Raw genomic sequence first — 23,357 nt, 5'->3', positions numbered from 1 at the left:
AGACCAATCACAAGCACTGAAATTGAAACTGTGATTAAAAATCTTCCAACAAACAAAAGCCCAGGACCAGATGGCTTCACAGGCGAATTCTACCAAACATTTAGAGAAGAGCTAACACCGATCCTTCTCAAACTCTTCCAAAATATAGCAGAGAAAGGAACACTCCCAAATTCCTTCTACGAGGCCACCATCACCTTGATACCAAAACCAGACAAGGATGTCACAAAGAAAGAAAACTACAGGCCAATATCACTGATGAACATAGATGCAAAAATCCTCAACAAAATACTAGCCAACAGAATCCAACTGCACATTAAAAGGATCATATAACATGATCAAGTGGGGTTTATTCCAGGAATGCAAGGATTCTTCAATATAGGCAAATCTATCAATGTGATAAACCATATTAACAAACTGAAGGAGAAAAACCATATGATCATCTCAATACATAAGCTTTTGACAAAATTCAACACCCATTTATGATAAAAACCCTGCAGAAAGTAGGCACAGAGGGAACTTTCCTCAACATAATAAAGGCCATATATGACAAGCCCACAGCCAACATCATCCTCAATGGTGAAAAACTGAAAGCATTTCCACTAAGATCAGGAACAAGACAAGGTTGCCCACTCTCACCACTCTTATTCAACATAGTTTTGGAAGTTTTAGCCACAGCAATCAGAGAAGAAAAGGAAATAAAAGGAATCCAAATCCAAATCCAAATGACAGAAGTAAAGCTGTCACTGTTTGCAGATGACATGATACTATACATAGAGAACCCTAAAGATGCTACCAGAAAACTACTAGAGCTAATCAATGAATTTGGTAAAGTAGCAGGATACAAAATTAATGCACAGAAATCTCTGGCATTCCTATACACTAATGATGAAAAATCTGAAAGTGAAATCAAGAAAACACTCCCATTTACCATTGCAACAAAAAGAATAAAATATCTAGGAATAAACCTACCTAAGGAGACAAAAGACCTGTATGCAGAAAATTATAAGACACTGATGAAAGAAATTAAAGATGATACAAACAGATGAAGAGATATACCATGTTCTTGGATTGGAAGAATCAACATTGTGAAAATGACTCTACTACCCAAAGCAATCTACAGATTCAATGCAATCCCTATCAAACTACCAATAGCATCTTTCACAGAACTAGAACAAAAAATTTCACAATTTGTATGGAAACACAAAAGACCCCGAATAGCCAAAGCAATCTTGAGAACAAAAAACGGAGCTGGAGGAATCAGGCTCCCTGACTTCAGACTATACTACAAAGCTACAGTAATCAAGACAGTATGGTACTGGCACAGAAACAGAAATATAGATCAATGGAACAATATAGAAAGCCCAGAGATAAACCCACGCACATACGGACACCTTATCTTTGATAAAGGTGGCAGGAATGTACAGTGGAGAAAGGACAGCCTCTTCAATAAGTGGTGCTGGGAAAACTGGACAGATACATGTAAAAGTATGAGATTAGATCACTCCCTAACACCATACACAAAATAAGCTCAAAATGGATTAAAGACCTAAACGTAAGGCCAGGAACTATCAAACTCTTAGAGGAAAACATAGGCAGAACACTCTATGACATAAATCACAGCAAGATCCTTTTGACCCACCTCCTAGAGAAATGGAAATAAAAACAAAAATAAACAAATGGGACCTAAAGAAACTTCAAAGCTTTTGCACAGCAAAGGAAGCCATAAACAAGACCAAAAGACAACCCTCAGAATGGGAGAAAATATTTGCAAATGAAGCAACTGACAAAGGATTAATCTCCAAAATTTACAAGCAGCTCATGCAGCTCAATACCAAAAAAACAAACAACCCAATCCAAAAATGGGCAGAAGATCTAAATAGACATTTCTCCAAAGAAGATATACAGACTGCCAACAAACACATGAAGGAATGCTCAACATCATTAATCATTAGAGAAATGCAAATCAAAACTACAATGAGATATCATCTCACACCAGTCAGAATGCCCATCATCAAAAAATCTAGAAACAACAAATGCTGGAGAGGGTGTGGAGAAAAGGGAACACTCTTGCTCTGCTGGTGGGAATGTGAATTGGTTCAGCCACTATAGAGAACAGTATGGAGGTTCCTTAAAAACCTACAAATAGAACTACCATATGACCCAACAATCCCACTACTGGGCATATACCCTGAGAAAACCAAAATTCAAAAAGAGTCATGTACCAAAATGTTCATTGCAGTTCTATTTACAATAGCCCGGAGATGGAAACAACCTAAGTGCCCATCATCGGATGAATGGATAAAGAAGATGTGGCACATATATACAATGGAATATTACTCAGCCATAAAAAGAAACGAAATTGAGCTATTTGTAATGAGGTGGATAGACCTAGAGTCTGTCATACAGAGTGAAGTGAGTCAGAAAGAAAAAGAAATACCGTATGCTAACACATATATATGGAATTTAAGAAAAAAAAATGTCATGAAGAACCTAGGGGTAAGACAAGAATAAAGACACAGACCTACTGGAGAACGGACTTGAGGATATGGGGAGGGGGAAGGGTGAGCTGTGACAGGGCGAGAGAGAGTCGTGGACATATATACACTAACAAACGTAAGGTAGATAGCTAGTGGGAAGCAGCCGCATGGCACAGGGATATTGGCTCGGTGCTTTGTGACCGCCTGGAGGGGTGGGATAGGGAGGGTGGGAGGGAGGGAGATGCAAAAGGGAAGAGATATGGGAACACATGTATAACTGATTCACTTTGTTATAAAGCAGAAACTAACACACCATTGTAAAGCAATTATACCCCAATAAAGATGTTAAAAAAAAATGTAAGCTTGTGCAAGAAAGAAATTATATCTCATATTTCTTTGAAAAAAAAAATCACCTATATGTTATAATTCCAACATTCGAATGATAGGTTTTTTTTTTTAATCCTTAACCTATTCATATCTGCAAAGTCCCTTCTGCCATATAAGGTAACATATTCACATATTCTGGTGACTGAGACTAGGAAAACTTTGGAGGCCACTGTTCAGTATACTACAATCCACCCTGTGGCCCTCAAAGATTCATATCTATCTGTTATGCAAAATACATTCAACTGGTCCCAACATCTCTAAAAGTCTCAATGCATTACAGCATCAATGCATTTTCAAAATCTCATCTAAGTAGAATGATAGGTGTTTTTCACAATAATGAAGCTAATTTAACTCCTCATAAGTGAGCCATTATTCTTCTATTTTTCATTCTTATGACACATTTTACAATATGTACATGTGATCTTATATGTTAATTCTGCACTCAAAAGACATTTTCCTTTTAGATAATTTGCCTGAAACCAAATACTGTCACTAAATATGTGGTAGACAGATGCCCAGATTCTGTACATCTCAAACTTACTGCAAGGTATTTTATGAATCATTCTACTTTTTCCTCTCTAGGGAGGAAGGAAAAATGTGGGCTTTCCCATATTTCCTGCAATAATTTTAGCTGTGGAATACTTAGTACTACTAATTTATTGTAGTTGTAAACATATAGGATTTTTCATTAAGAAATCCAAAATTCTTTATTAATGGAGGTTGAGAATTAGCCACCTTTTTAAAATTACTAAAGGATACCAGACATACAGAAAAGTGAAATCACCAGCAAAACAATCAAGTTTTACAAAGTGAACACTTCCATTTACTAGCCTCCAGATCCAGAAATAGAACATTGCCAATATACTAGAAAGTGTCACAACGTCTCCCGAAAAGTACCATAACTGTGGCTTCTAGTTATGCCTGGTTTTTACCTTTAAATGTATTCACTCTCTTTAGTTTCTTCAACATTTATGTTTGTAAAATTTACTCACTTTGTCGCATGTAGCGATGTTCTTTATTATATCACTATAGTATAGAATTCCTTTGTATAAACATACCAAAATAGAATTATCCATTCTATTATTAATGAACACTTGGCTTATTTCCAGTTTCTCTTTATTAGTGCAGCAATAAACATCTTATACATTGATTTTAGTGAGTAAATGTTCACACTGATTTGGGTCTAGGACAAAGAATGGAATTGCCAACAGTTCTGCTGGTTTCTTTACTTCTGCCCAGGCCTTTTATCCAGAATCTCAGATACTCTCATAAAGTATGGTGAACATATCCGCTTTATCTTTTTTTTAAATAACTACTCAGATATCCTACAGCAGTTGTCACAGACATTCATTTCTTCCAACAATTTCAAACGGAACATTATCATATGGTAAAAATTTTACGTGCAATTTGTTGTCCTTCTAGTTTTACTATTCGTTCCACTTTTCTGTGTGCCTATTAATATGCCAGTATCAAACCTTTTAATGATAAGCTTATAGTATGTTTTAATACCTGTACACTAGAACACCGTCAGCTCCTCACTTCTACCCCCCCGCACATACCTCTTTGTCAGGTATTCCTGAGTATTTTGATTTCTGTTCTTCCAAGTACATTTTAAAATCAACTTGTGTAGCTCTGGAGAAGTATTTGTACTGGGATTGCATTACATTTTATGAATTAATATATAATATCTTTATGATGTTAAGACTTCCTATTTAAGAACATGATATAATTTTCTATTTTTTTCCAACTCTATTTCTAAATCTCTCAGGACTCTACAGAGTTTTCTGTATTTAACACTTGGCTGTTTCTTGGTAATGTTATGCCTATGTATTTTTATCTTATTGCTGACATATGTGTATATTCTCATCCATTATGTATTTTACCTGATGTTTACTTGTTTACAGGAAAGTTTTAGATTTTTGAGTGTTAACTGTATGATCTGCTATTTTACTAAGTTCTCTTAATGCTCGTATTGCTTTTCCCATTGATACTTTCCAATTTTCCAGATATAGACTTATTTGAGCTGAATTTTTATCATGTTGAAGAAATATCCAAGAATTCCTCTTACATGTAGGGTTTTAACATGTATAGCTATTTTTTTTCAAATACCATTTATTCTTAGTGGAGGTGTTCATATGGTCAGTCTGCTTGAATTGAACTATATTTAGGATTTTATTAATTGATTTCCTAACATCAAACTACCCTTGCTCTCCTGGAAATAATTAACTTGGTCATGATAGGATACTCTTTCAATATATTATAAAATTTTTTATGACTACTCTTAAGTAAGTTTGGTTTGTAATTTCTGTTCTTGGTGTAATTTTTTGGTCAGGTTTTGGTATCTATGTTGCATTGATGCCAAATAAACAAATTTCAAAAACTGTTTTGACGCTCTACAATTTCATGTAGTTTGGGATGCTCTGTTTCTTAAATCATTGGTTTAGTTCCCCTGTGAAACCCCATGGTGTCTTCTGTGGGAGTCTCTTTTTTTTTTCCTAGTTTTTCTCTGTCATTGTTCTGTTTGAACTTGCTGTGTCTATTGGGACGGATTTTCATGAGGAATATTTTAGGGGGAAAAAAGGTACTCTAGATGTGTTAACTTCCTGAGGAAAAAAAGTTTAAAAATTAGCTATTATCTATTTCATCTAGTTTTTCAAATTTATCTGCTTAAAATTCTGCAAATTATAACTTAGCCTAGACTGATCTTTTTCATGGAATTTTGCACAACTGAATTAGAAAGATTTGGTAGATGCCCTGTCAGCTACTGAGATAGGCAGAAGAGGCTGCATGGCCAGAAATACGGGTTCTCTTCACCTCTCAACCTCTGAGCAAATGCTGTTAAATACCATAGTCTAATATAGGTCCTACACTAGTGATTTAGAGAGAAGAGTATTTTTCTCCTCAGGACAAAATGGGAAAATTAGTAGTGATCTTAAGTGGAGGACAGATATGACCAGTTGTTGGCAGAAAGATGAGATACATGTTCCAGATCAATTATCAATAAATTGATATTTGCTTGAAGATGCATCACAAAAGAGCCGGAAGGAGAGAAACAGGACAGAATCAAACTAAATCCTATTTGTGTTTTATTTCCTTGAGCAAAGAATGGATGACAGTAAATTATACTGCTGTAGCCTGAATCATTCCAATATTACATCAAAGTGTGAAAAGGTCAATCTATAATATTTCACATCTTCAATAGAGAAAATATACTGATGCAATGCTTGTAAGAACACAGACGATCTTAAATTAAAAATAGTATATTGTAATTACAAGCCAGAATTAAAGGAATTTTTCAGGGCTAGCAGAATATTTATACTTTGTTCAGATCACTTGGGTGACCTGGGTGTATGAGGTGGCAAGAATATTAAAACTGATGTGAAATAGTTAAGAAGGAAAATAATCATTTAATTCTTCTAGTTTGGCTATTTACTTAGGCAGTCATGGATTAAAACCTTATAGCATTATAGGGATATAAAAGACCTTAGAGATCACTTGGATTAGTAGTTCTTAAACCTTTTTAAGAATTTTAAATCATAGCAAAGTCCAAATAGAAAATAGCTAAAAGCAAAGCTGCTCTATTAAAATAGGGGTCCCACTGTTCTTATCTTCCCCCATCCCCCCAAAATCACAACATTGGAGGTTTTTCCAGTAAAGCTCAAAGAATCTCTATGGCTTTGAAAATTTCTGATTTGGTGCAAGGCTTCATTTTTTTTTTAAACATGAATGTCTTTTACTATGAAAATTGTTGTTACATTACAGCCAACATTCCAAAACAGTATTTTAATAAACACTTGTCTTGATTATAAAGTAGAGCAGAAACCATGATCCTTTTTCAAAATCGATTAACGTCTGTAGAGGTTATAACGCAAAGCATGAGGAGGACACTCTGTACGCTCACCCTGGTGTGTAGGAGATGAGATGGCGAAGAGCACCTACGTAATCCAGAACAGCTACTAGTGTCACTTGTACAGTGTAAACCAAACACTTACAACAGGACATTAAAAAAAAGAAAAAAAGCAAAACACTAAAAGGTTGAGGTGTCACAACACTTTTGAGATGGGGAAAACCACAGCGAGTTTCCTTTTCCTTCCCTTCTGTGAGTTCAGTGCAAGCAAGGTACAGGGAAGAACCACACCACCAGGTCAAGGATGGATGCAGTTCTTTGCTTCTGTATTTTCCAGTCTCTAGTTCTGCTCAAAACACAGCCTGCATGCAGCAGCTCTGCCTTCCGCCTCCTGACTAGAGAGAACATAGGAATTGTGTTCTTGGATTCCTTACAACACTACAGAGTGAATACACTGGAATTCAGACACTGACCCTGAGCTACTGCAGAACATCATTCATCTGCGTGCAAACGCTGTATTCCGGGGCCTGTGAATGAGAGCCGGAAGAGCTTTTGCATGAAGGCTTCATTTTAGACACGGGAATGAATCACGAGACTACACAGTGAAGGAGGGGGAAGGAAAATGGCACCATGACTCCTGCCTCTGTTCTCCGCCACCCCAAAGCTCCCCATTCCCTGCTGCTCCCTCAGCTTTTACCAAGTTGTTCAGTACAAGTGTTTCAATTCTATCAAGGTAAAGGATCTCATAAGAAAATCAAACAGAAGAACTTTCAGTTTGCAAACATGAGAGTAAACAGCGAAGGGAGAAACTTTCACAATTATCTCTGTGCACAGTCTAAGTGCGTTTGGTTCATAATGGGGATGCTGTTTGGGTATAACCAGCACCTCTGGTTATCAAGTTATGGTTTTCTTGTTGTTTTCTGTGCATAAATGTATGATATGAAAGTTATTGATATAGCCTACATACAGTTTTTCTTTCTTTGAACTTGCTAGAATGAGGATTTATGTCTTCAAACTACTATGTATGCTAATCTCTGCTTTTTCTGTATTAAAAACACTATTTTCTCTGGAATAGTGTTTACTTTTTGATTTTGTCACTTAACACTGAGAGTAATTCATGATTTAAAAAACTGTGTAATAGGAAAAATAAGAATCTTTCCTCAAACTCTAGTGTTTATTTTATGCAGGCCAAAACTGCTGAAAGCCTTATTTTTCTGTGTACATATTAACATATGTAAGTGTCCAGGAACACTCCTTCCATACATATCTAGGCAAAATCTTTTGGCCCTTCAAAATCAACAGACCTGTTGAAGTATTTTGAAAGAGTGCTATTAGCAATGCAACTGTATGGCACAGTGAACAAAGCAAACTCACTAGAGAGACAACTTGAGATAACCTCTTTGACTACAGATTATTAGTCAAAGTAAACTACAGATTGATTCTGGTTATCAGAATTTAGATCAAAAAAAGTAATGTTTAACATATGTTAATCATTTCTCCAAGTGTAGGAAGGGCTAATGAACAGATACTTCAATCTGTAATGTATCACAAGTAGGCTATAAAATAATTTTTATGCTATATTTATGTATACGTATCTTTTATATAAAGGTACTGCTAGGGCTTCCCTGGTGGTGCAGTGGTTAGGAATCCTCCTGCCAATGCAGGGGACACGGGTTCAAGCCCTGGTCTGGGAAGATCCCACATGCTGCGGAGCAACTAGGCCCGTGAGCCACAATTACTGAGCCTGCGCGTCTGGAGCCTGTGCTCCGCAACAAGAGAGGCCGCGATAGTGAGAGGCCCACGCACTGCAATGAAGAGTGGCCCCCGCTTGCCACAACTAGAGAAAGCCCTCGCACAGAAACGAAGACCCAACACAGCCAAAAATAAATAAAACAAAAACAAAAAAAAGTAATTAAAGGTAATGCTAGCCTCACAGAATGTGTTGAGAACCAAGCAAGAAAGGAAGCAGGAAAATATAAACTTTGGTGAGGGGATATATCACTCAAACAAAAATGACCCATAACTGATGTAGATATTGTAAATTAGCAGTGAAGACATTGAACAAATTATTATAACTTCAGGATATATGCTCAAGGGACTTTCCTGGTGGCGCAGTGGTTAAGAATCCACCTGCCAATGCAGGGACACGGGTTCGATCCCTGGTCCGGGAAGATCCCACATGCCACGGAGCAACTAAGCCCATGCACCACAAGTACTGAGCCTGTGCTCTAGAGCCTGGGTGCCACAACTACTGTGCCCATGCACCTAGAGCCCGTGCTCTGCAACAAGAGAAGCCACCACAATAAGAAGCCCGCGCACTGCAACAAAGAGTAGCCCCCGCTTGCATCAACTAGAGAAAGTCCGTGTGCACAGCAACAGACTCAACGCAGCCAAAAATAAATAATAAAATAAACAAATTAAAGAAACGAAAAAGAATATATGCTCAAAAACACTTTACCCAAACTTCTATGAATCCTGAGCTTTTCCAGTATCACTCATGGGAAGTGACACTATTACCAGCTCTGTGTCAACATCAATCACTATTACTTCTAATTCCTTCAAGTGTCTTTTTAATTTTCTGGCCTTGATTAGTTTGCTCAGATGCATGATTGGAAAGTACTCAGCTGAATATTCGAGGGAACCTTCTACCTATCTCCAGAATTCTGTCTCTGTGGAACGCTTTCCTCTATGCTGTGAACTCTCACTGCTTTGATCCCCTGGGAGTCTCTACTTCATGTTACTAGTGCAAGGATGTACAGGACCATACCTGGATTTGTCCTCCTTATGCTCCAGCCTTAAAACTATATTACTGCAGTAAGCTTGGGCTGTCCTGGGCTCATCTTTCTTTTTTTCATTCCTAAGGGATGCTTTTCCTTTATTTTGTGATGTCCACTGCCTTGAAAACCACTTTTTTTCATAATTTTGTTTCTTTTTTGATAGTTCAACTTGTGAGCATAATCTGGCTCCTGTTATTCCATCTTGGCCAGAAGCAGAATTTCCTTATTTATTATTTGCTCTTGTTTCTTATCGATACATCTTTTATTTTTGTTATCAGGGCCATTGTTCATTTTGTTGATGTCAGATTTTAAGTACGATTAGCTCTTAGTACCGAAAAATGTTTTAATTTTGCTCTCGTGCTTAATGTGTTCCTGAGCTAAATACAGAAAACAAGATTGATAATATTTTTTACTCTTAGAAAATCAAAGATATAGTTACATTGACTCTTGAACTTTTATTATTGCTCTACTGCATCTAAGTTTCATTCCTTTTGGTTTTCATTATTATATTTCTTGATGTTTTATCTGTTTACATCTTAGGATTCTTCAATTATGCATTTGGGTTTTTTTCTTATTTTGGCTCTTCAAATCGATAAAGTTCAAGTCCATTCTCTTTTGCTATTATCTGTCCCATACTCTTCCATCTGAAAAATACCATTATAAATGTGTTGGAATTCTCTATGTCTCTTTCTTTCTCCTTCCTACTTCCTGTATGTTTATCTTTCTGTGCCTTATGAATGCACATATCCTTATGTCTAAGAGTTCTTTAATTTTCTTCAGTTGTTTTTAATATTCTCATGTTATTTACTGCTATTTTTAAAATCACTGTACTTTTTACTCCTAGATACTCATTTTGGCCTTTAAATAAAGTTTTAAAGTTTTTTTCCTCCAGAATTCTGACTCCTTCTCACGTTTGGTCAAGGATTGGGGTTTCAAGTTTTCACAGGAGATCTTTTTATTTTTCTCACCCACAGCATAGCATAAAGAAAAACTTCACTGTATACATCAAAGTGAATGGATCCTTTTCAAACACGATACATCATGAAAAGTGCCCTGGCTTTATACGTGGCCTTGCATATACATTCCAGCCTACCTGCACTCAAGGCCAGATCACTTTTCTCTACATTCCAGACAAAAACCAGACAAGGCCTCAGTTTGGTTAGTATCTTTGTCTGATGCTTGCAAAGGCCACCAACATCAACTTGAGCTCTCTACTCTGAGATTCTTTCCTTTTTTTTTTCTTTTAACATCTTTATTGGAGTATAATTGCTTTACAATGGTGTGTTAGTTTCTGCTTTACAACAAACTGAATCAGTTATACATATACATATGTTCCCATATCTCTACCCTCTTGCGTCTCCCTCCCTCCCACCCTCCCTATCCCACCCCTCTAGGTGGTCACAAACCACCTAGCTGATCTCCCTGTGCTATGCGGCTGCTTCCCACTAGCTATCTATTTTGTGTTTGGTAGTGGATATATGCCCATGCCACTCTCTCACTTTGTCACAGCTTACCCTTCCCCCTCCCCATATCCTCAAGTCCATGCTCTAGTAGGTCTGTGTCTTTATTCCCGTTTCTCCCCTAGGTTCTTCATGACATTTTTCTTTCTTAGATTCCATATATATGTGTTAGCATACGGTATTTGTTTTTCTCTTTCTGACTTCACTCTGTATGACAGACTCTAGGTCTATCCACCTCACTACAAATAACTCAATTTCGTTTCTTTTTATGGCTGAGTAATATTCCATTGTATATATGTGCCACATCTTCTTTATCCATTCATCTGTTGATGGACACTTAGGTTGCTTCCATGTCCTGTCTATTGTAAATAGAGCTGCACAGAGCTATCCTTTGGCCATTTGAAAAAGTTAGATATATAATGAATTTTTAGTCATATTTTATGAATAGTTCTTACAAATTTTTGCCTGGAGAGTGATCTATACTAGATCCATATGCTAAGGTTGTCATAAAACTTTATGTAACTTTTTACATACCTTCTTTAGTATATTCCTCAAAATGATTCAATGAATATAAGTTGACAGAGAAAAAAACTGAGGCATAGACATTTTCAATGACATGACCAGAACAATATAATTAGTAAATATTTTATCTAGGAATCAAATCCAAGTCAATGGCCTCTCTTGGCCTTGCACTTAGCCATTAATCTGTATAATAATAGTTTTGATAAACAGGGTATTTGGACATCTTATAGATCTTTTTTCTATAGGGAGAAAGGACCTCAATTATATGACCTACACCTGACAGTTGAGTCTGAGTATATCCTGTGTTCTCAGCAATTTAAATGTCTTGTGAAACCTGATCAAATTATTGGGTTTGGAGAGAAAGGGAAAAGAAAGAAAAATAATGCTATAATAATGGTATAATATTAGATATTGGCAGGTGGATCAAGCTTATATCTTTTCCTTTGCTTAAAAATTACAGCATTTTAAACTCCAGGGATTGCTAATGGAGAACTTTCTGTCTTGAAAATTCTTTAAATTTAATATGTGGTGAACTAAAATCAGACTATTTGAAGTTACCCATGGTTAGTCCTTGATATTGATTGTGCTTTACCTATTAATCTTGAGTTATATAACCTTCCTTTGAGATTTATTCTCTTCTTGATTCAGTTTGCTATCTCAGCACCACTTCTGCCACTTGCATTTTAAAAAATGAATCCTTAACACTCTCATGAGTTTATCTTTTTAACAACAAAAGGGTCAGTAAGGCTATTAATGAGGTTAAGTAGATTCATATCAATGGTTTATTATTATTATTAATCATCACATCCGTATATGAAAAAACAAAGTTGAAACTTCTTTCAATATTGATATTGCCTCTACTGTGTTTCTCTTTTATTCTGTAGAATTTTCCAAAGTTTCTCAAAATTACGTAAATTTCAGAAACACCCACTGAAGTTACATAGATCTAAACATGCACAGCTGAGATTTACTCACTGATTACTGTTTATCTGAACTGAAGTTCTAAGTCAGATTGAATCCTATTCTTACTTCCTCATCTACTCCCAATTAATTTAGAAGGTAACACTGTTCATTTTATAAACAAAATGCCTTTACAGAGATTTCTATCCTTAAAAGCTTATTCTAAGTATTTACCAATTCTCTTACAATGCTAGAGTTGCACAATACACTGCCTACATGATTATCAGAAAGGATGATCATATCATTGATAGAAAGACACTGAAGGACACCGGGGATGAAAATTTTCATTTGTGACAGAAGTTATGGAAGCATAGAGAGATCACTATATAAAATAGGAACTTTTCCAGAGATCAAATTCTAGTCTCCCAAAATATTGCACCTCAGGTATTCGAGGTGTAAGTGGTATGTGAAGGATAAGTGATTCCACGTACGCAAGTTTTGCATATTTAGCCAAATTTTAGAAGCTTGCCTTTATTATTTTCTACTCCAGTGCTTGTCACTATTCCCCAATAACTCCTGCCTAACTCTCTGTCTTAACTACTCTAGAGACTTGAATCATATGTCTGTCTGTTTTACCAGGTGCTGTGCACAAGCCAGACCAAAACAATTATTGAATATTCTCTTTGAGACTGAATGAAGTGAAAGTCAATTACCTAAAAGCACTGCTCAGTGGGTCCTGGCTTTAGATCTTTCTCAGGTTCATTCCTGTACTGTCATAGGGAATGTCAAAACTCTACTTAATCAGTTCCAGTTACAGGCCTGAACACCATGCTAATCGCCAACATAATACTGACTACTTTTGGAATCCAGCAGTACATTAAAAGCCCAGAAATAAACCGATGCACTTATGATCAAGTGGCATTCAACAAAAAAGGGTTCAACGTGTGCCAATAAATCAATGTGATACATCAAATTAACAAAATGGAAGATAAAAATCATATATATAATCATCTCAATAGATGAATAAAAAAAATTTGACAAAATTCAACATCCTTAAAGAAACTAGAGGAAGAAGAATAAACAAATCCCAAAATAGTAGAAGGAAAGAAATCATAAAGATCAGAGCAGAAATAAATGAAATAGAGACTAAAAAACCACAGAAAAGATGAGTGAAACTAAAAGCTGGGTCTTTGAAAAGATAAATGAAACTGATAAACCTTCAGCTAGGCTCATCAAGAAAAAAAGGAGTGGGCCCAAATCAATAAAATTAGAAATGAAATAGGGGAAGTTAGAACCAACATCACAGAAATACAAAGGACTATAAGAGATTACTACAAGCAACTAAATGCCAATAAAATGGACAACCTAGAAGAAATGGACAAATGCTTAGAAACGTACAACCTTCCATGAATGAACCAGGAAGAAATAGAAAATATGAACAGACCAATTACAAGTACTGAAGTTAAATCTGTGATTAAAAAACTCCCAAGAAGCCAAAGTCTAGGTCCAGATGGCTTCACAGGCAAATTCTACCAAACATTTAGAGAAGAGTGAACACCTATCCTTCTAAAACTAGTCGAAAAAATTGCAGAGGAAGGAACACTTCCAAGCTTATTCTATGAGGCTCCCATCACCCTGATTCCAAAACCAGACAAAGATACCACAAAAACAGAAAATTATAGGCCAATATCAGTGATGAATATAGATGAAAAAGTCCTCAACCAAATACTAGTAATCTGAATCCAACAACACATTAAGAGGATCACACACCACAGTGAAGTGGGATTTAGCCCAGAGATGCAAGAGTTTTCAGTATTTGCAAAGCAGTAAGTGTGATACAGCACAGTAACAAACTGAAGAATAAAAACAATATCATCTCAATAGATGCAGAAAAAGCTTTTGATAAAATTCAACATGCATTTATGATAAAAACTCTCAACTTAGTGGGTATAGATGGAATATACCTCAACATAATAAAAGCCATATATGACAAACTCACAGCTAATATCATACTCAATGGTGAAAAGCTGAGAGATTCTCCTCTAAGATCAGAAACAAGACAAGGATGCCTACTATTGCTACTTTTATTCAACAGAGTATTGGAAGTCCTAGCCACAGAAATCAGGTAAGAAAAAGAAATAAAAGGCATCCAAATTAGAAAGGAAGAAAAAATCTGTCACAATTTGTACAACAGATGACATTACACTATATAGAGATCTTAAAGATTCCACCAGAAAACTGTTAAAACGAATAAACAGAATTCAGTATTCAATTCAATAAAGCTGCAGGATATAAAATCAATACATGGAAATCAGTGGCATTTCTATACACTAATAATGAACTATCAGAGAAATTAAGAAAATAATCCCATTTGCAATAGCATCAAAAAGGATAAAATACCTAGGAATAAACGTAACCAAGGAGGTGAAAGAAAGATATTCCATGTTCGTTGACTAAAGGAATAAGCACTGTTAAAATGCCAATACTACCCAAAGCAATCTAAAGATTCAGTGAAACCCCATCAAACTTCCAGTGTCATATTTCACAGAACTAGAACAAATAGTTCTAGAGTTTGAATGAAACCACAGAAAACCCTGAATAGCCAAAGCAATCTTGAGAAAGAAGAACACAGCTGGCAGAATCACGCTCCCTGACTTCAGACTATACTACGCTACAGTCATCAAGATAGAATTGTACTGGCACAAAAACAGACACATACAATGGAACAGGCTAGGAAGCCCAGAAATAAACCGATGCACTTATGGTCAATTAATCTACTACAAAGCAGGCAAGAACATACAATGGAGAAAAGACAATCTCTTCAATAAGTGGTGCTGAGAAAACTGGACAGCTACATGTAAAAGAATAAAATGAGAACACTCCCCAACACCCTACACAAAAGTAAACTCAAAATGGATTAAAGACCTAAATGTGAGACTGGATACTATAAAACTCCTAGAAGTAAACACAGACAGTAAATTCATTGACATAGGTCTTAGCGATGCTTTTGCAGATGTGACTCCAGGGGTATGGGAAACAAAAGCAAAAATAAACAAATGGGACTACATCAAATTAAGAAGTTTCTGCACGGTGAAAGAAATCATCATCAAAAGGCAGCCTACTGGATGGAAGGATATATGTGCAAATCATATATGTGATAAGGGGTTAACACATCCAAAATATATAAAGAACACATACAACTTTTTTTAAAAAAAGCAATCCGATTTACAAATGGGCAGAGGATCCGAATAGACATTTTTCCAAAGAAGACATACAGATGGCCAACAGGCACATGAAAAGATGCTCAGCATCACTAGTCATCCGGGAAATGCAATTCAAAACCATAATAAGATGGTTTTGAATTGCAGCACCTCACACCTGTCAGAATGGCCATTAATGAAAAGACAAGAAATAACAAGTATTGGAGAGCATAGAAAGAAAAGGGAACCTTCATACACTGTTGGTAGGAATATAAACTGGGGCAGCCACTGTGGAAAACAGTATGGAGATTTCTCAAAAAATAAAGAACAGAATTACCATATGACCTAGATCTAAAAACACTAATTTGAAAAGATATATGCACCCCTATGTTCATTGCAACATTATTTACAATAGCAAAGGTATGGAAGCAACCTAGGAATCTATCAACAGATGAATGGATAAAGAAGATGTGGTGTACACACACACACACACACACACACACACACACACACACACACGTGTGCGTGTGCACATGCGCACACTGGAATACTACTCAGCTATAAAAAAAGGAATAAAATCCGACCATTTGTGACAACATGGGTAGACCTTGAAGGTATTGTGCTAAGTGAAATAAGTCAGAGAAAGACAAATATCATATGATTTCACTCATATGTGAATCTAGATAAATAAAAACAAAACATCTTCATAGATACAGAGAACAGATTAGTGGTTACTGAAAGGGAACGGGGTTGGTGGCTGGCAAAATGGATGAAGGGGATCGACTGTATGGTGACAGAGGGTAACTAGACTTGTAGTGGTGATCACTTTGTAGTGTATACAGATGTCAAATTATAATGCTGTACAGCTGTAACTTATATAATAAAAATATACATGTTGATTACATTTTCAGAGATTTATCTAAATCTTGATTGTTCTAACCAATCACTGTGACACCATAATTCTTGCCAGTGTTTATTTGCAGACAAGAGCCAACAGAGTTAAATCTGAACTCTTAATTATATTATTGAGCCATTAAATTGATTGATGGTGGATCTCCCTATTTTAATATACTGAATTTGAAATATTAAGTCATTCTATTAATTCAGGATCTTTGCAGTGGATTATCTATAACTTGCACCTAAGTATAACTAACTGATATATTTCCCCAATTTTTACCATTAGTTATCTTACTCTTGAATATACTTTCGGTGGTATTCTTGGTGTTATTCTTATACTTTCCTAATTATAAATTTCTAGAAGTAAACATATGTGATCTGTGGTTAGCTGATGTTTATATTGTTAAAGCTCTTGGTATTTACTAAACAAGTACCCTCTAGGAAGTCTGTATTATTATAATCAACAGCCTTCTATAATCACCAACACTGGGATGATGATGATGTTAATGATGACTGTGACTACTACTACTACTTTTATTTTTTTATTTTATCTTTTTAACATCTTTATTGGAGGATAATTGCTTTACAATGGTGTGTTAGTTTCTGCCTTATAACAAAGTGAATCAGCTATACATATACATATATACCCATATCTCCTCCCTCTTGCATCTCCCTCCCACCCTCCCTATCCCACCCCTCTAGGCGGTCACAAAGCACTGAGCTGATCTCCCTGTGCTATGCGGCTGCTTCCCACTAGCTATCTATTTTACATTTGTACTACTACTGTTTAATCTTGTTCAGTGGTAAGGCTCCAGGTCCCCTAAAAAAAGATTTTGCCTCTGTATTTCAACAACAAAGACCTATAGCAGATTTTTTTTCTGAACACTTTGGATCTAAAAACATGATTGACAAAATTATTGTTTTTAACTGAAATCAAATAGAAGGTTTTAAAAGTTACCTAAATATTGTAGAAAGTAGACATAAAAAAGAAAGTGAGAACAAAAATGAAACAGCTTGAAAATCTAATATAGTATACATAGAAAGATTCACACCGAAGGACTGGAATAAATCACTGAATGTAAAAACAGAGAGAGAAAGAAACACATTCATACATAAACAGCACTCAAAATGAATAATATCAATTACGTTAGAACTCTGTTAAAAATTATTCAACATATACTTCCATAAGTTGTCAAACTGTTAACCACTGAGGTAGTAGAATAAAGACATTTTCAAACAGAAAAAGATTCAGAAAATTTACCTCTTTCATACCCTTTTCTTAGGATGTTGCTTGAAGTTGTGCTCTAGCAAATTCAAAAGATAAACTCAGAAGTAATAAGGGATGGTATCTAAGAAGGTACGGGTTTTAGGAAACAATGGCTCCAACCTGAAAAACACAAGAAGCGACATTCCAATTGACAAGTGAAAAATTAGTAGTGTAAGTCTATCGTTTTAAGGCAGTATGGTGACTGCCAAGGAGGAATAAAATCAAACAAAGTGATCTAGAAGACTTACAAGTTGACTTTGTAGATAGTGTCTGAGGACCAAGAAGGGTGGAATGAGGGGTGGCTCTTTTTTCATTAATCTCCCAGCACAAAACTTTTGTTTACTAGATGAATATATTTCTTTTATGTGAATAAAATAAAATAAATTTCAGGAATAAAATCCATTTTATTATAAGTGATAGTTATTAATACAATGCGTTCATAATAATAAATAGAAGAATACTGCACATTATTAAAAATTTCTGCATCCTAAATCATAAGCAAATATATTGTGCATATACACAAAATACTGTTTTACTCATCAATAAATATAATAGGAACTCAAAAGTTTTGTGGAATGCTTGAATAAATCCCCTCATTCACTGATAACACTGTGGATTTTTACCTTAATAAATGCCAATATTACTGAAATATTTTTGCTTGGAGAAAAACTTGTTAGTCAAAAATTCATGAGAACACATCATGATCTGAGAAATGTAGTACCTAGTGTCAGGGCAGATCCTTACTATGGCTCCAAAAAACTATGCTTTTGAGTTTCAGACAAGAGTTTGTTTTGATAAGGCTCAGACCACCACTCTTTACTTTTACCCAAACTCTCTTCCACTCTTGTTGACTTGTCTTTTCATTTGCGTTTTGAATAGCAGACAAAAAAAAATCAGAAACTCCCTCATCATGATGAGACACAGATGGTGGATGCATCCATACAGTAATTTAAATTATGGCAGAAAGTCCTGCCTGCTTCCAACTGTCTGCTCCAATCAGACCTATCCAAGTATATAAGAGAAGAATATTATTAAAGTGAATACCCATTTGAGGAAGGCACAGAAGGTACCTTCGTCACTTCACATTCTCTCTAATGCAAATACTTGTTTCTTAGTTTAGATTAGACAGACAGCAGTCTAAATGGAAATGGAATATATATAAGTGGAGTGACTGTAGTTTTTCTGCTGCCCAAAAAGGAGGTGGAGGCGGATATCCAATCAAGGCTGGGGGGTGGGCAGGGGAGTGCAGAAATCTTCACATAATGTCTATCTAAAAAAAATAATTTGGTAAGAAAAGAGAGGAAAGGGACGTAAACACAAGTAAAGCCTAATTTCAAATTTCCCCAGGGCTCTAGCGCTTGTCCAGGGACTTAAAGTGGAAAATTAAAAAAGAAAATAGGAAAGGAACAGCAATAACTGGAATTCCCTAGAAACATTTGGAGAAAAGTAGTCCAAGGGTCGATTTTAGGAAGGGATACATTGTTTGAGTTAAAAAAAAAAAAAACAAAAAAAAAAACCTCAGGATTTTGGGTTTACCGGTATAGTGTTTCTATGAAATAGACATAAATAAAAGTAAATAAAACATTAAAATATCAGCTCTTCCCACATGTGACTATAGAGCTTAAAGATTCACTTTGCTTTGATGAAACAAGCTCTGTGGGAGATTACATTGCAAGGGCATTAGACACGGAAATGGGTATATCTGGGGAGCTCTTTATCATTTAACTAGAAAATTAAACTAGATGGAAATGTTAAACTTCTTAGTGGGAGAAAAGCACTCAATGTCATTTTGCCTATTAAAATAATATACTTCTCAACAAAACAAACGTTTTCTACCTAAAAAAACTAGTATTTAATCAGCAAAATAAACTGCATTAGCATTTTGCAAAGGTACACATGGTGTCTTCTATCTGCATGCTTCTGTACTTGTGTTAAACATTTTCACTTTTGCCAATGATATTATTTTTCCCTTCCTGTTTAGTCACAGTGGAATATGATCAGAAACAAGGAAAATTTATTTTGTTCTCCATATAATCATTCTGTTTAATGATATTGCATTGTGTGTTTTTTACAAAGCAAACCTCAAAGATCAGTCTATGTTCCATAAATTGTCTTCGAGGTTTTTTTATAGACCAATTTAGCAACCTTTCATCAGATGTGCACATGGTACCAATAAAAATGCTTTTGTTGCCTTCCTGAGTTTGGCAGTACTGCACACGCATACTTCCAATGGGATATTTCATCATTTGTAATGAATTAACATCATACAACATGATGGGTGATATAGAGAAAATTGGCTGGAGTAAACAAGTCAATAAACATTTACTATTAGTACCATGTTAAAAATATGACATGAGAGAGTCTATCCCATAAAAGCCATAAAGGGGATGTTCACAGGCCTGAGAGACCTCTGAAATTTGCTGTTATTTCTTTTTTATACTTTCCTATATATCGAAGAAGAATGGGAGTCATATGAAATTATCTGGACTTACTGGCAAACAAATTCAAAGGGGAAACCAATACTTCTCTATACGGTTTGCAATATGTATTGGGGGAATTTATTTTCTAAAAATAGTTCATATTTGAGTGATGTCAAAAGTGATTTACAGTATTTTTGACCAGTCTGAACATTATTAAAATCCCAAACAATGAAATTAGTAGCTTTTAGGGAGAAACTAGACTATCAAATTTCCTAAGAATCTGAGAAACAGCTACAATCCTTATATGTAGCAGTCATCAATAGAAAATCATAAAATTTTTGAAATAGAAAGGAACCCAGAGATCATAAAAGTCAATATTCTACTCCTTATACTATGCTGTTTTACTCATTCAACAGGGACATCTGATACTCCACTAAAGGCAAAACCACAGAGATGCATCTTTTTTTCCATGATAACCTATCCATTCTCATAGCACCCAATGGCTACATAACAATGTAAAGCCCATTACTTACAATTTAACAAGTATTTGTGGGTTACAAAAAGAAATTTTAAATCTACAATATTAAATAATCTTTTTTGCTGAAAAATAATATACTTTTATTCATATAATTATATGCCAAGTATTTCAGTATTACAAAGGCTTTTGTTTAAACTTTATATTTAGCCTAAATATACATTTAAATCACTTTGGGCCATTGGTGGTTTGTTATGGCATCATCATGACTGATTGATATCAACTGTCTGTATGAGTGATCAAAAATTTTAATCACCTTTTGTATTAAAAGTAAAATATTCAGGCATATTGAAGAAAAACCCAAGGTTTCATCTTTCTTTCCTATTTGATTATAATTGCAATTTTTTCTCCATCTTATCCCCTTTCCTCTGAGTAAATTATATGTCATTTTATCACTATACCATAAAAGCATTTTATACATTTCAGCCAGAAGCAAATTTCAGGCTTAGCAATTCACATATCAAAGATCCGTTTAGTACCTGCTGTGTGCCAGGCACTTTCTTTGCCCTGCGGATGTAGTGGAGACAGTCAAACTTCTCTTGAGATTTACATTCTTGCCCTTTCCATCTGCATATTCAGTTTTCTTTAGCTCAAGGAAACTGTCTTCTTTTATTTGTCTAATTATTGTCCTTCTCCAGTTCTTTTCTCTTTCTGAAAGTCCTTATATTATCATGTTAGATATTCTGAACCTTCTTTCCAAGTCTTACCTTTTCCTTCATGCTTTTTATATTATTTCATTTTTGCTTCATACTTTGAAATATTATTTCTACTTGATTTTCTGGCACAAGAGGCACTGTCTTACCATTTATGAATCTGTACTCATTAGTCTGGAAAACAACATTTTTCAGTCCCAGGATGTGTGTTGGTGTGATGTAACGTGCACCATGTTCCACAAGAAAGACAGACTTCGCCCCTGAGGGCTGGCTGGACAGTGGAGGCAACTGGAGGAAGCTCTCCACTCCACCAGTTCCTAGGACTCCCCCAGACTCAGCAGCAGAAGCAGGACTCAGCCCAGGCAGTTGGCTCGTCCTTATCTTCCAGAGAATCGGGAAGATGGGAACGCTTACACCTAGGCCAGGCAACCTCCCTTGCACAGCACTCTCTCGGGTCTCAGTGGGCCTCTGGGAGGAAGTTCAGCAATGGCTCCCTCCTAGAATGTGCAAACAGTCCCAGGTCTTTTCTGCTCCCCGAGATGCTTGGCTCAGGAGAGGTGACGGAGGAATGTGTGTGCAGCTGGATGAGTATATGTATGTTCAACACCACATCTTCCCAGAACCTCTTTGGTGGACACCAGAGGACTATTTTTTTTAAAGGGAAATCTGATCATATAACTTCCCTTCTTAAAATGTATCAATAGAATCCCACTGCTCTTAAAACTATTAAAAATGGCTTTTGAGTCCTTGTACCCGCAGATATGGATTATTTCTAAACCATGTTTCCTGCTGTTTTCCTTTCAGCCAATCCCCCTGGATAGACAGACTGCTTTCAGGTCTCTTTATCACTTCCTTCTCACCTCAGAGCCTACTCTTCTGTTTTCCCCTCCACCTAGAGTTCTCTTTCTCCTTTCATCTGTCTACTGTTTACTCATCATTTCCTTTCTTCCTTTTTTCCTTAAACTTGTTCTAACTGAGTTCCTATTATGTGTTAAAGTGTAGTTTTACACTGATGATCAAAATTGATACCATCTATGTCTTTGTATAGCTTTTAGTTTACCAGGAGCAACAGACCAAAAAAAAAAGTGTACATAAAAGTATAAAATCCAAACCATCATGAATTCAATGAAAAAAGAGAGAAGATACATTTGTTCAAGGACACCAGGTTAACTGAATGAAAAATTTGACATAAGAATTCATATCTACCTGTTATTAAAAACTCTGGCCTCAATCATAATGTTACTCTCTATTTAATAAAATTATATTAGTTTACTTTCTGTATCATCATTTTATATTTAATGTCTACTACTTAGGATATATTCTGAACTGTTCATTGCTATCAGTCAGAAAAATATAGCAAATAGCAATAGAGGGATGGAAAGAAAGTAGATTGCATTGTTGTTCACAATTTTTCACACCTCCTATTTTTGTCTGCCAAGTGACTTTGCAGACCTGCCTAATAAGAGTGTGCTTTATTTCTCCACCTCATGGATGCTGGGTACATATATTAACAAGTAGCTAGTTATGCAGCACTGTTTGTGACAAGAGTTGACAAATACAGTACACATCTCCAAGTCCATTCCAAATTTCTATAAACCTATTGCTATTTTTTAGTCATTAATGTACCCCAGAAGTTCATTTAAATATATTTATTGAGGAACCATTACCTTTACTCAAAACATTTCTTTTGTGGTATATTAAAATGAGAAGTATAAATTACTTATTTAAAATAATTATAGGTTCACATTTTCAATAGCAACCTCAAAAGCGAAACACTTCCACCCTATATCCAAAAGGTAACAGTGGAAGCAAAACTATTAATTAAAAGAGAAACATAACCCTATCTTGTTTTAATGTTAGGGTTTATTTTTTGAGATGTAGGAAAATGAAGTTTATATCTCTCCATTTAGAAAAAAATGACTGTCCTTTTCCTATTTAGAAAGGCATTTGTATTTATATTAAAACTCCACCATACTCCAACGGAAGTGGGGTTTGGAACCCAGAATTTTATTGAT

At 35.6% G+C, this 23,357-nt stretch overlaps 1 long non-coding RNA gene across 5 annotated transcripts in view; it reads right to left on the bottom strand.

The window, feature by feature from the left end:
* LOC137228942 (uncharacterized) overlaps nt 1–23,357 on the bottom strand; it is a 544,864-nt gene that overhangs the window by 124,745 nt on the left and 396,762 nt on the right. For all 5 annotated transcript variants that reach the window (XR_010945425.1, XR_010945423.1, XR_010945422.1 and 2 more), the window contains one exon: nt 17,729–17,854. This is a non-coding gene — a long non-coding RNA (uncharacterized lncRNA). The remainder of the gene's footprint in view (nt 1–17,728; nt 17,855–23,357) is intronic.

Source organism: Pseudorca crassidens, chromosome 8 (genome assembly GCF_039906515.1).
Source record: "Pseudorca crassidens isolate mPseCra1 chromosome 8, mPseCra1.hap1, whole genome shotgun sequence".
In the NCBI taxonomy this organism is placed as follows: domain Eukaryota; kingdom Metazoa; phylum Chordata; class Mammalia; order Artiodactyla; family Delphinidae; genus Pseudorca; species Pseudorca crassidens.
This window is presented reverse-complemented; position numbering and strand designations above follow the sequence as displayed.